Raw genomic sequence first — 14,406 nt, 5'->3', positions numbered from 1 at the left:
AAATTGCTCTGCTCAAACAGGAGATTGAATCGTACAGCCAAACCCTGGCCAGACAACAATGGGATGAGGTCTGTAACGCTGTCGATGGGCAGATGCGGTCAGGGGCGAAATGAAACATTCCCAAGCACCTCCTGGGAGATAAGCAAACTAAAGCTAATCAGAAACACACTGTTGATCGGCTCATTCACAAGAAGAGGTCTGCTGGGCTCTCCAATGATCAAATCTTACAAGAGCTGGCGGATAGGTACCTCCCCCTGGGGGCTACCACGGATGCAGACTACCCGGATTTCTCTGGTCTGGAGGATGCGGAGCTGGACTCCCCCTTCAACACGGCAGAGATCAGGGCGGTCCTTTTTGATCTCAATGGAAAATCGGCTCCCGGGCCGGATGGTATCACTAACAGGCTACTTAAAAATCTGGACGATAGATCCATTGAGCTACTAACTGACGAGGTCAACCGGGTTTGGGAGTCGGGGCAGGTGCCGAAGGAGTGGCGAACGGCCTCTGTCGTCCTCGTTCCCAAGCCTGGTAAACCTCTCAGGCTCGGCACGCTCCGACCGATCTGGCTCACGTCTTGCGTGGGTAAGGTCGCGGAACATGCAATCCTTAACCGAATCTCCCATCACATTGAACAAAACGAGCTCTTCCCTTTCAATCTCATTGGCTTTCGTCCCGCGCTCTCTACGCAGGACGTTATGAAAATGATTAAACATCAAATTCTCGACATAGACACCAGAGATGTCCGAGAGATTCTCGCACTCGATCTGGAAAAAGCTTTCGATAATATCTCACATCCTCACATACTGGATTCGATCTCTGAGTTGGGATTGAGGGCCCGCTTTTACGGGTTCGTCCGCTCTTTTCTCAGGGATCGCGTTGCCACCATTCGGCTCGGGGACCTCTGCTCCAAGGAATTTCGCCTTGGACCTAGGGGAACCCCTCAAGGATGGGTCATTTCGCCGCTAATTTTTAATATCGCGATGAGGAAACTCTCGCTCGAACTCTCTCGTATCGACCGCATCGGACATGCGCTGTATGCGGACGATATTACTATATGGTGCACTGGGGGTAGGAACGGAGACGTTGAGGAGTCTCTCCAGCAAACCCTCAGGTGCACGGAGGAGTTTTTGGATAGCACGGGGCTGCACTTGTCGACCGCCAAGTCGGAGCTCCTCCTGTACACACAGCCGGAGAAACGCAAGTTCACCACTATTCCATTTCCGCCGGAAGAGATCAGGATCGAAATTCACACACGGTCAGGGCAGGCCATCCCCCGTGTCGATAAAATTCAGATATTAGGCATGTTCCTGGAGGAGCACCGAAGTAACTCTCATACTCTGACTCGTATTGCGGCAAAGGCGGAGAGCATGATCAAGCTTATACTTCGGGTGTCTAACAGGCGTGGAGGGCTTTGTGAGGCCAACCTCATGAGGCTTTACCATGCCTTTCTTATGAGTCCCATTAATTACATTGCCGCAGCGCATAGGTGGGAAAGGAAAGAACAAGAGAAACTGGATGCGATTATTCGAAAGTGCATTAAGAGGGTCTCGGGCCTTCCAAACAACACAAATGAGGAAAAGCTCAAGGCTCTTGGTATGCATAATACATTTAGTGAGATTGCAGAAGCGCAACAAACAGCACAAGCTGCACGACTGTCCTCTTCCAAAGCTGGGAGACGCATCCTGGAGTTTCGGGGCTGCGAACCAACTATGGTAGCAGACAAAAAGATACAGCTTCCACCCAAATTGAGGGAGCAGATTACGGTCTCACAAATTCCTAGAAGTGTTCACCCTCTCTACAATGTCGGCCGCCAGGCCGCTAGGGCTAGGTCGCTCCTCAGTTCCGCTGCTGCCACCCCTGAACTTGTGGCGTTCGTTGACGCACCACAGTATCCCGGCACATCCAATTTCGTGGCTGTGGTCACTGACCTTCGCGGTAAAATCCTCACAGCAGCATCTCTTCGAGATACCACGCCAGCTAGGGCAGAGCAGGCTGCTATAGCAATGGCCGTGGCGATTCCCTTGCGCACGCGCATTTTCACTGATTCTCGAGCTGCTGCACGAGCGTTCATGACCGGGTCAGTCTGTGAGCAGGCGGCCCATCTTCTTACCAAAAGACCACATTGCACGGAAACCGACGGCCACATCACCTGGTTTCCTGCCCACATGGGCAAGGATGTCCACCCTGTTATCCCCAATGCCAATGAGCTTGCCCATGCCTGAGCACGCGAACTGTCGCACCGTGACGGGCAATCGGCATCTAATTTTGGGGATGGCATCCGGCAGCTTGATTCGCTCCTCACCTTTAACGAAATTTGCCAAAATTATCAATTGGCCAGGCGTAGCTTTCCGCTCCCGCACCTGCAACTCTCTAGGGCCCAGTCAGTCACTTTAAGAATGCTGCAAACGGGTACTTACCCGTCGCCTTTAGTGTACAGCAAGTTTATCGACAGCATAAAGCCGCAATGCCCTCATTGCGAAGAGAGACGTTGCACGTTACCGCACATGCTCTGGCAATGCGCGGCGCTGCGCGATGGCGAGCCTCTCAGCACAGAAGCTGCCTGGAGGACGGCAATTACCAGCTCGGACCGAGAGGTCCAAATCCGGGCTGTCCAGAGGGCCCGCAATTTGGCGGAGGGGCTCGCTCTTCCTGTCCCCACGTGGGTGCGGCCCGCAGCCGACCCTCCCCCATGAGAGTAATCGGCTCCTCAGGACAATTTGTAAATAAAGTTCATTGACTGACTGACTGCCACGCCAGGCGCCGGTCCTGCCCTATACTAGCAGGCGCACGCTGCGATACGTCGCTTTGACGCATGCGCGTTTCAGTGCGTCCGGCCTCCCTCCGTCACGAAAATAGCGACACGCAGTGTAGTCTGCGTAACGCACCGGCGCTTAATACAGCATGTCGCCTTTCCCACCGGTTGCCGTCGGGCCGCAGCGAGGGACGCTGGTAGCGCCTGGCATCAGACTATAGAGTGCTTGCGTTTTGCTAACCTATAGTGTCTATGTCCCCAGCGTGCGCGTGCGTCAACGCTACATTGGAGTATATTGGGCCTTTTATAATGTGCTCGCCGCCACTTTGCTACCGAATTAGGTGTTATGTGACGTCAATAAATGACGAAATACATGACTGGTGCAAACATGATAATCCTGACACGCCTGTCATGTAAAAACATGACGACCTACCACGCTCATAGCGTGCTCACGGCCGTTTCGCTAGCTCCACGTATACTAAATTTGGTAACACATGACGTGAATCAATGTCGAAGGGAAACGACACATATATACATAATAATCATGACATGGAAGTGATGTACGGCATCATTTACCTCCACCTCATAACGTTGTGCTGATTTTTGAGTGACATATCAACATTTTTCATTCGTGCTTCGCATATCATCGATTCCCACTGTACCTGGGGTCTGCCAATTTTTAAAATGAGAAGCATTTCTTAGGGAACTTCGGCGTCTTTGAACGTATACCTATCTATCTATCTAGCCGACTACGACTTTTAGCTCTCCTCGCCATTACGATAATGGTATCAATACCAAACTTAGTATGGCATAACTTGACTGTACGAAAAACATGTTTGACTAGTCATAACATGAAAATCATGATATATATGTCATAAATGTCATGATTTACATTCCATGGTCCTGCAACCCTTGCGGTGGTTTCATTCACATGGCATGTTGCAAAACTGGTGCGTTATGCTGTGATTGCATGGCTAACGCAAACGACAGACCGTAACATGAAAATCAGGACATGCGTGTCATGTAACAACACGACTACAAGTCACGCAAATGAAGCCCTCACGGCCGTGTCGCTAGTGTCACATGTACTAAATTTGTTTTTGCAGTACGTGAACCAAGGCAGTACGCGACCAAGGTATGTAACTGGTGCAAACATGATAATCATGAGATGCGTGTCATGTATCAAAATTACTAAATGCCATGCTTATGATGCGCTGGTGGCCGTTCCGCTAGCTTCAGTTATACTAAATCTGGTATTACGGGATGTGAATGGATGACAAAGGTATGATACCAGTGCAAACATGATAAACGTGAGATGCGTGTCACGTAACAACCTGACTACATGCTACGTTCATGATCCGCTCGTGGCCATTTCGCTAGCTTTACATATTCTGAACTCGGTATTACGTGACGCAAACGAACGACACAGGTAAATGACACATCTAAACACGGTAATCAAGACATGCGTGCAATGTATTAACATCAATACATGCCACACTGATCATGTGCTCCCGGCCATTTTGCTAGCTTCACATATGCCAAATTTGGTATTACGTGACGCCAATGAATGACGAAGGTATGTGACTGGTGCAAACATCATAATCATGAGATGCGTGTCATGTGAGAACATGAGTTCAAGTCACATTCAAGGCGTCAATACATTTCGACGTGACGCGGTGCGCGTGCTCACCGGCGTTCATTTTCGTCGCGTCACGCCCGCGTTGCCACGCCAGGCACCGGTCCTGCCATATACTAGCAGGCGCGCGCCGCACAGCGTTGCTTTGACGCATGCGCGTCACAACGCGTCCAGCGTCCCTCCGTCAGTAAGAGAGGCAGACGCAGTGCTTTCTGGATAACGCATTGCCGTGAAATGCAGCTGGTCGCATTTTGCGCAGGTTGCCGTCGGGCCGCGCCGACGGACGCTGGTCGCACCTGGCGTCAGACTGTAGAGTGCTCGCGTTTTGCTAACGTAGCGTCACTGTGCCCAGTGGTCGCGCGCGCGTCATCGCTACATAGGAGTATATTCGGCCCTTCATGATGCGCTCGCGGCCGTTTTGCTAGCTCCACATATACAAAATTTAGTGTTACGTGACGCGAATAGATGACAAAAGGATATGACTGGTGCAAATATGATAATCTTGACAAGCGTATCATGCAAGAACATGACAACATACAACGCTCATAGCGTGCTTGCGGCCATTTTACGAGCTCCACATATACTAAATTTGGTATCACGTGACTTGAATAGATGATGAAGGTTAACGACACATCAAAAATAATAATTATGACACGGAAGTCATGTACGGCATAATTTACTTCCATTTCGTAACGTTGATCTGAAATTGAAGTGACATATCAACATTTGTCATTCGGGCTTCGCATATCATCGATTCCAACTGTACGTGGAATCTGCCAATTATTTTCTAAGCGCACGTTTCAGTATTCATATTCGTAACTGGGATGACTTTCTCCTATCCCATACTATAGATTACCAACTACTCTATGTTGTTAAACACTTTTCCAATACACCTTGTGAACCAGATTTTCTAAACACGCTCTCGTAAGTGGATCAAATCATTTCGTGTTTTGATTTATTTCCTTGTAACTCAAGTTTGTTTCGACATATTCCTAAACGTATGTCTAGCAGAGAAAATGTTATGCCGAATTGTTAGTCATGCCAAACGCGTCTAAGATATAGTGTAAATCTCCCCTTCTTTCCTCCTCCTCCTGAAAAAAATTTTTTTGCTTGCTCTCAATGGGAGTGTTAGCCAGTGCAGGTCGTAACAAAGATGCCATGCGATGTACCATGTAGGGTGGTTTAACTAAGTTTTTTTCCTGAAACGGACGCTTGGACGAGCTTGTTTATGATCAATAAAATTCGGCCGATCCCACGTACTTGGGAATCGATGTTATTCGAAGCATGCAGACGGAAGGCGATCATGTTGCAATTTTTTGTTAACGATGTCAACTAGAACATGCGTATCAGCAAAACCCGAAGCTGATATGAAGTGCTGATGCTGGCCCTCGCCACTGCTATATAAATCTATTTCAGCGCAGGACACCTCAACCCAATTTACGTTAGCTTCGACTTGACGCTGTATTAAACATTTGTAATCTTTATAAAATTTGGGTACGCAGTAGTGCAACTACTATTGACATTTAACGAAGATTACCGTCTATTTGAAAAGTTGCTCCGAGACCTGGCGTAGCTCTGTGGTAGAATGTTTGACAGCCACGCAGAATGCTTGGGTTCGATTCCGGCTGGGACCCTGAAGTTTATTATTTGCATTCGTTGGGGGGTCAGCGCTGCCTATGTCAAGTTCTTCTTAACAGTGACATTTATTCCATGCCTTCGTTGGGACGACCTTACCGTTGTCGGGTATTTCTTAACGCTCGCACAATGAAATTATCCATGTGTGTTCTCGTCGTTCCTGGTTAGATACTAAGTGCCAATTATCTGTGGCACAAGCGTATGTGCCACTGCCTGATGGGAAGTGTTTGATGACGTGTGTGACGGAATCGTACCATTATTCATGTCTTGACCAGCGCGTCATATTCGTCAAACCATCTTTCCCTCCCATGCTTTTTTCTTAACACTGACTGTCAGTTTTTTCATAACACTGACATCTATTCTATGCCTTAGTTGGGTCGACGCAACGAATGTCGGGTATTGCTTAACGCTGACGCGTTAGAAAGGCCCATGTGTGTCCTCATCGTTCCTGAGTAGATACTAAGTGTCGATCACATGTAGCACATACCCGCATACCAGCGGCAATTAACCGCCCGCGTGTGTTTGCCACTGTCTGACGGGAAGAGTTGGACGACGTACACGACGGGAATGTGCCATTATTCATGTCTTGACCAGCGCGTCATATTCGCCAAACCATCTTTCCCTCCCATGCTAATTTTGGTTCACGCCAAGTTAAGGGGGTGATCACGAGAGCATCGAAATGTAAACGGCTAGATAGATGGATAGATGTGCTCAAAGTCACCAAGTTTCGCTATGAAATGCTGCACATTTAACAGCACTCCTTGAATTTCTTTTTATATCTCTGTCAGCTCTCTTCTCATGTACACGTCTTCAGAAGTTAGCACAGAAAAAATCAGCGCATATCCACGGACTGAATGATGTTTGGGGCGAAGCTCAGAGGTTTTTTCAGTAAACTGTGAATCCTCCGTCCAGCCAGCCATCCATCCGTCCATCCATCTGTCTGGCCGTCAGCGCGTCCATCCGTCCGTCCGTCCGTCCGCCCACCTGCCTATCTATCTATCTATCTATCTATCTATCTATCTATCTATCTATCTATCTATCTATCTATCTATCTATCTATCTATCTATCTATCTATCTAGCTATTCATCTATCTATCTATCCATCTATCTATTTATCTATCTATCTATTTATCTATCTATCTATCTATCTATCTATCTATCTGTACGTCCGTCTGTACGTCCGTCTGTACGTCCATCCGTCCATCCGTTCGTCTGTCCGCCTGTCTGTCTGTCCGTTCGTTCGTCCGTCCGTCCGTCCGCTTGTCTGTCTCTCTGTCTGTCTGTCTGTCTGTCTGTCTGTCTGTCTGTCTGTCTGTCTGTCTGTCTGTCTGTCTGTCTCTCTGTGAACCAATTCAGTAACCTAGGCAGAGTTTAGGCACATGCTGAACGTCCAGTCATCTTGAACAGGAGTGGCGTTTATACTTGTGAACAACATCGATCAAAAAGAAAATCTTACGCGTATTTGCTGTTTATGCATAGTTGTGACTACAATAGACCACGCTGCTGCTATATTTCCCATTATCGTAATGCCTCTATTTGATTCATTAATTTCTACCAGTTTGAGGTATGCGCGTCAGATGCAATCGTCTTCCTCGACACAAGAGAGTGTATTAGAGGGCGATAGCAGATGCTATGTGTGCCGAGTGTAGATCAATTCGCGACTTTTATTGTCTTTTTTAAAATTAACACAGCAAAGATCTCATCGTTGCATTTTTAAGATTTACCTTAGGTGTGCAGTGTTCAAGTAGGTTTGGAGAGATTATTTCAAGAAAGCGCATTCAGCGAAATCAGGTAGTTCGAGAACCAATGCTACTAAGCTATACCTGTGGCCCTGTCACGTTCTTGGATCTAATTCTCCGGCAAGCAATTCATCTGGACGCGCTCACTGGGGTCCCTTGGGAGCCCCACAGACCACGCCTTTATATCGACCTCCTCTAGCGTACTTATGTGGACCACACAGTTTATGCGGGACGTGAGGATTGCGGGCCAGTTTTTCTGCACAATTGCTGAAGAAAGGCTGTATCGATGTAAACATTAGCTTGAGGACTTGAAATAGAACAATCGCCAGCCTGTTTCGGTTGGAATAATAGTATTATTTAACTGATGTGGCCAATACGTGGGCAGAATATGCTGGGAAAGCTGTGCCGACGTATTCAAAACACCAGGGATCATGGATACGAGAAGAACCACAACACGTTGGCCGTTAAGTGTTGCACAGAAGCGGTGATTTCTTTACCATGTCATGTGTGATGTTTCACGTTGTGAATGCTGGCCTCTGTGTCAATGAACATTGGGGAAACAAAAGGGGGGGGATAAACAAAAAGAGGGAAGGCAGGGAGGTTACCCAGGCACATGCCCGGTTTGCTACCCTACGCTGGGGGAATAGAAAGGGGGCATAAATATGAGAGAGAGAGAGAGGAGAGAGAAAAGAAAGAGAGAGAGAGAGAAAAAAAGGAGGATTGTCAGTCAATCGGCTGGCGCGTATATAGCGGTGGCACTACACAAAAGTTAAAGGTGGTCACATAGGCGTGTAGTCCTAAAAAAGCACAAGACAGCTTTGACTGCTTTTTGAGCCGACGAAAGGCGATGACGGTGTTCCAGTAGCACAGAGATTGGCCGATCGTCCAATTGTCGCAATGTGTCCGAAAGCTTCTGTCTTTCAGAGGCAAATCGAGGGCCATGGCATATCAGATAGTCGATGTCTTCTTCGGTGCAGCAGACGTTGCATTCCACATTGTCGGTCAATCCGATGAGGGCTCTATATGCTTTTGTGAAGGCAACCCCCAACCAAAGGCGACAAAGAAGTGAAGCTTCACCTCGACGAAGTCCGGATGGAGGTCGAAGTTGCAGTCGAGTGTTTATTTGGTATAGTTTCGTATGTCTTATGCTTGGGGTGTTCCACTCCTGCAGGCTCAGACTACGTGCCAGGTGACGAAGTTGCTTTGCAGCGTCAGTCCTTGACAAAGGAATCGGAAGGCTGTGTTCTTCTTGGTGCGATGTGTGAGCCGCGTTGACTGCGGAATCATTGCCACTGATCCCACAATGGCCAGGCTGCCACTGAAACTTGACCTCGTGGCCTGTTTTTGTGACGTGGTGAACAAGCTTGACAACTTCGTAAGTTAATTGTTCATGGCAACCTCGTCGAAGGACTGACTGCATGCTCTGTAGGGCTGGTTTTGAGTCGGAAAACACAGCCCATTTACTCGGTCTTTGGGATTTGATGTACTCTAGGGCGCCACGCAAAGCCGCAATTTCTGCCGCTGTGGACGTAGTGACATGTGACAGTTTGATTCGCAAAGTGATTCCTCTAGCAGGAATCACCACCGCACCACCAGAACCAGACGCTGTGGTTGAACCATCGGTGTATATGTGCACGTGGTTGTTGTACATTTCGTGCAGATGGCTCAATCTCAATTGTTTTAGGGCTGATAAAGGCAAATTTCATTTTTTCTGTATTCCTGGAATTGAAACACGTACTTGTGGAAGTGTCAGGCACCACGGAGGATACACCAGTTTCTCAGCAGGCGTAAAACCTGACGTAAATGACGCACGATGAGCACAGACAATTGCACTCAATTTCGTGCGGGGCCTCGCAGTAGCGAGGGTTGCCAAGTGGTGGGAAGGATTCCTAGCATGTTGCCTGAGGTACGTACGCATCGTTTCAATGGTGATGTGCGTCATGATCGAGTAGTTCTGTGCAATGGCAATTGTTTCAGCTGTCAATGCGCAGCGGGCTAAACCAAGGCATATCTTAAGCGCTTGGGCTTGAATATTTTGGATTGTGGGCAGGTTCGTTTTGCACGTATTAGATATAACAGGTAGGCTATACCGCAGGAATCCAGTAAATAATACCTTGTACAGCTGTAACATAGACTCGACAGACATTCCCCAACTTTTCCCAGCAAGAAACCTGAATAAGTGACAAATGGCAGTCAGCTGCTTTTTCACGTAGTTTACGTGGGGTGTCCAAGACAGGTTTCGGTCGATTACGACTCCCAAGAACCTGTGACTCCGGCTGCATCACACAAACTGCCCGTTAATTGATATGCCATAAGCGTACATTGTTTTTCTTGTGAAAGCCACGACTGCACACTTCTCACTTGCGATTTCAAGCCCTTGATTGTGTAAGTGGTACGATGACACTGATGCCTTCTGAAGTCGAGCGCGAAGTTGAAGTCGAGTCACACCTGATGTCGACACACAGATGTCATCAGCATAAATGAAAAGTCGTACACTGCTTAGTTGCTTGCCGACTAGTTCAATGAGTGTTACGTTGAACAGCGTCGGGCTTAGCACTCCGCCTTGCGGGACTCCTCGGCTGCAGTAATACACGGGTGTCGGGCCATTCTCTGTCTGCACGTGAAATTATCTATTCTGTAGGTAGCTCTGAACCCACATATATATCCTGCCACCGAGTCCCACTCCTTCTAGTGCGCTGAGAATGGCTTCGTGGGTGACATTGTCGTATGCCCCTTTAACGTGAAGAAACAGAGCAGCAGATAACTGTTTGCAGGCCTTCTGGTGTTCTACATATGTCACCAAGTCAATTACATTGTCAATTGACGAGTGGCCTAAATAAATTACAAAAAGGCCCGGCCTGCGCGCAATGCAGAGCACAGTCACAGCGAAAGCATAAAGAGTGGCCTTTAAGAGCTTTTTCTAGACGATATTTGGGTAAATGCTAGAAGCAGACATGCTGACTGCACCATAAATATTCACGATTTCCGCATAGTAGGCCGGCCTTCACAATGCTATCTTTCGTCATTCTTTGGAGAACCATGGTATCCGCTAAGCACCTGTAACGCATTTTTCGTTGCATTCAGCGGATGAAGAATTACACTTGAAGTGTGTTTTGTAATATGTTTGAGCATTTGACAGCCCACTCGTTACGCGATTCGCATTGTGTGATGCCTGAGTGTTCCTTCGCTGTTTTCAAATGCTTTATTACTCATACTAATGTCATTTCTTTTCTAACATCAAGCCTGCTTAAGGCAAGTTTGCGAATGAGTCTCAAGCACCAGTGGGGCGCCGCAGTTGAATGTTCGGCTGGCACACAGTTCGAATCTGACTATCTGCCGCCATACGTCTTTGGTGTTTTTATTCTAGTTTATATTTCGTGTGATATTGGTTACGGACACCGGCGGCAGCGGCGGACAACTACGGCGCTCCGCGTGACCCGTGTTGTGGTTGCATAACAGCTTTCGCTGTAAAAAATTAGGTGACACGTATAGGGGAGACCCACGCCTAGGGAGGCGCTGCAGAGCCTGGCGCTGTCTGTCAATGCGGGGAGAAAACTGGTTACTCAAGTGTCACCCTTTCACTCTCCCCTTCAACCTGCCTTGAAAACGCGTTGCTTTGCTCGCACGCTGCACGCGTTCTGCACGTGTTTTTGAGAGTTTTGCGTCACGCGCGGTTATGGTGTATACGCTTCTTCCCGCGTTTAATAGGATCGCCGCCATTGAGGATTTTCTTTCTCGGGAGCAATTTGATAAAAGGGCAGCGTATGCTCAGCCATGTAGCCGATGTGAAACAAATTACTGGTGGGTGCTAGTGGCGTCTCTAGCAATTCTAAATCACTTGAAAGCGTGACATAGAGCAAAACAGAGTTCTCTTCATTTTGCATTGCTGAGTCATCTTGAGCAATACCTTGCGGCACATCCTGCTCCACGGAATTTCGTGCTGATCTGGCTGGCCTCACAGAATGACGCTTCCACCAAAGCAAAATAAGGTGGTGGCAGAGATTAGATCGTGCCGTTAACAACAACGTTCATACGTTGGAGTTTTTTTTTTTTTTGTTCAGAAATGTACGGTGATCAACATTGAGCATATCTGTAGTGCGCCAGATATTAATATTTTTATCGTCTTCAAGTATAAAATGTACAAGAAGTCTGAAAATGAGTATACGTTTAAGGGTTTCGCGTGATCCTGTTAGTAACGCCTTACATTCAGAAAATAAAACAAGTACTGCATATGAAATCAAACTCTATGAAAACATGTACGATGGCAAAATGTCCCATTAAGAAACACACGCAATTGTGTCCATCTGAGTGAACAGAAACATTTTATACGAGAACCTCACGGATACACCGTGAAGTTCTCGGATACACCGGATACGTATGAAAACTTATTTATTAAACATTTTGCATTGTCTATTGCTTGAATCATTTTACTTTGTATGAAAGCTATGAAAAAAGCAATGTGCCTATTACTAACCGCGTTCCAATCTTACTCTTAAAATGTGGTGGTGTGAAAGTGTCATGTTTGATCAAAACCATATTTTAGCTTTACTTGATAATTGCGCATACGCGTAACGAATTCTCGCTGAGCTTGAAATGAGCAATCAAAAGTCCTCAGAAAGTAGTTTAAAATGCATAAATAGTTATGCGCAGCACTGCCTATCAATCCTCGGCGCCGGTTCTGCGTGAGGTGCCCGTTTATTGTAAGCCGCATGAAACACTGTCGGCACATATTAAGGGTGCAGACTTGAGTCAGTTTTGCAGTTTCCCACAAAATGTCTGCTACAAATCATTCTCCAGGCTTTTGGCAACCACACACTTCCGTCAGCGCTGCGTAGATATAATAAAAATATATAACCACACATCACCAGTACGACATGTGTACGCAGCTTCAACTACTACGTCCGCAACAATATCGAATAATAAAAGCAGCATAAAATATTTCTTCGCAATTTTTTTAACAGTGCTCTAAAGACGGATGTTGAAAATTTATACTTTTAAGATGGGGACGTGCATCTCCCAGTAACTCGATAGATTAGAGGAACGGTGACGCAGGAATTAACACCCGTTATTTTGAATGGATTGTGCGCCTGCTAATTTTTATGAAAAAGTTGTTTACATGCTTTTTTCAGCGCACTGCTTTAATTCATTCCCATCGTCTGCTTGTTTCGTACCATCGGTTTGGGAATTGGTAGAATTTCACTGGTGGAGTCAACCCCTTCATGTTTGCATAGTTATTGTGACAGTTGACGACGCAGCAATAGTTCCCCCCTTTCTGTTGGGGTGACATCGCGGAACGAGGGACGTTTCACGTGCAGCGCGCGCTTCGCAAATGCGTGAAAGCCAAAGGGAGCGGAAGGGTCGGAAGACTCTCCTATTGTGCGCTTTTTCTGGCAGGGGAAAGGCAAGCGCTGGTGTCGCCGGGCCAACTTGAGCGGGTCTCCCCTATACGCACACTTAGTCGCGCGTGTGTTAGCAAGTCCACAGGATGCATGGCTTCGTTTGAATGCATCACACATCCTATCAAATTGAGAAATATCGATGAGAAGCACCTCATCGTCTCATTTATTGCCCTCTTTGAAATTTACTTTCATACTCTGGATGTGTGTGTCCTGACTTTGATGTCGAAGAAAAATTGAGATGACTTCGGTTCGCTTTATTTTTGGTTTGGCTGTATTGCGGTGTTGCAGTTGTTCATTCTAAGACCTTGGTACCCATCCCTTCTTTTTTTGGTTCTTCATGCTGGAATATATAAGGTGCGTCATTCCTCTAAGAAATACAGTTGTCGGTACTCGTCCATGAGCCTCCCTCTCTTGTGGGCGTGTACTCGTGCTGCTGCTTCCTTGCTGTACAAAAAGAAATTTGACAACAAGATGGCTTGATTAGGTCTGATGCATTCATGAGAGAATTTGATTCTATCTTTTATGAGAACTGCACACAAGTTTTGTTTCCACCAGCCTATGTTCCCCTAAAGCACATTTGCGACAATGCGTGGCAGAGGCAGCTATAGAGATGCGTGAGTATAAAAAACGTTACATCAGGACGCCGTTATCGGAGGTGGGTCGTTCCAATTGTGCTAAGAATATGCTGACCATTAAAGATAATTTTATTTAAAACTAAGTATTTCTTGGTCATAAACAATTCCTACAAGGTTTTTGGAAACCTTTTTTAGCAACCTGCGTCAACCTGTGTTTCTTTAATGCCCTTTCAAAGTTTAGAGGTGCGCGTTGACTAGAGGTGCTCGTAGAACGACAGTGTTAGACGTGCCGCAGTAATGTCGTGGCTTCGACATTTGCGGTGTAACCGACTCATTGGGGTCATAAACTTCAGCGTACATTGCTTGACATCTATCGTGAAATATGTGCACTGACGCTTCTTTCATTTCCCTCCACAAAAATGAGACCTCAAGTGTCGCGAGTCGAAGCAACGAGATTTACACAGAATGCTCAGCGAAATTATTAATATGTATGCACGTTACGCTCACAACATCATGGGTCCAGAGTGCAAGAAGGGCGCCGCGACATAGCTGGGAAACTGTTCACGTTACAGTAAGCCTTAGTCTTTCCCGCTACAAAACGTAGTAACAATCCAGGTATATAAGAATAAAAAGTGCCCCGAGGAAAGAGAACGCGGTAAAGACTATGTGG

At 46.9% G+C, this 14,406-nt stretch overlaps 1 protein-coding gene across 11 annotated transcripts in view; it reads right to left on the bottom strand.

Annotated features, from left to right (window-relative positions):
- Positions 1 to 13,282: 13,282 nt before the first annotated feature.
- LOC142774765 (uncharacterized) overlaps positions 13,283 to 14,406 on the bottom strand; it is a 227,308-nt gene continuing 226,184 nt past the window's right edge. For all 11 annotated transcript variants that reach the window (XR_012886552.1, XR_012886550.1, XR_012886549.1 and 8 more), the window contains one exon: positions 13,283 to 13,605. The gene's annotated coding sequence lies outside the window, so the exon portion shown is untranslated. The remainder of the gene's footprint in view (positions 13,606 to 14,406) is intronic.

The sequence above is a fragment of the Rhipicephalus microplus genome, chromosome 10 (genome assembly GCF_043290135.1).
Source record: "Rhipicephalus microplus isolate Deutch F79 chromosome 10, USDA_Rmic, whole genome shotgun sequence".
Classification (NCBI taxonomy): Eukaryota; Metazoa; Arthropoda; class Arachnida; order Ixodida; family Ixodidae; genus Rhipicephalus; species Rhipicephalus microplus.
The sequence above is the reverse complement of the archived record's forward strand: the minus strand, read 5'-3'. Positions and strand labels throughout refer to the sequence as shown.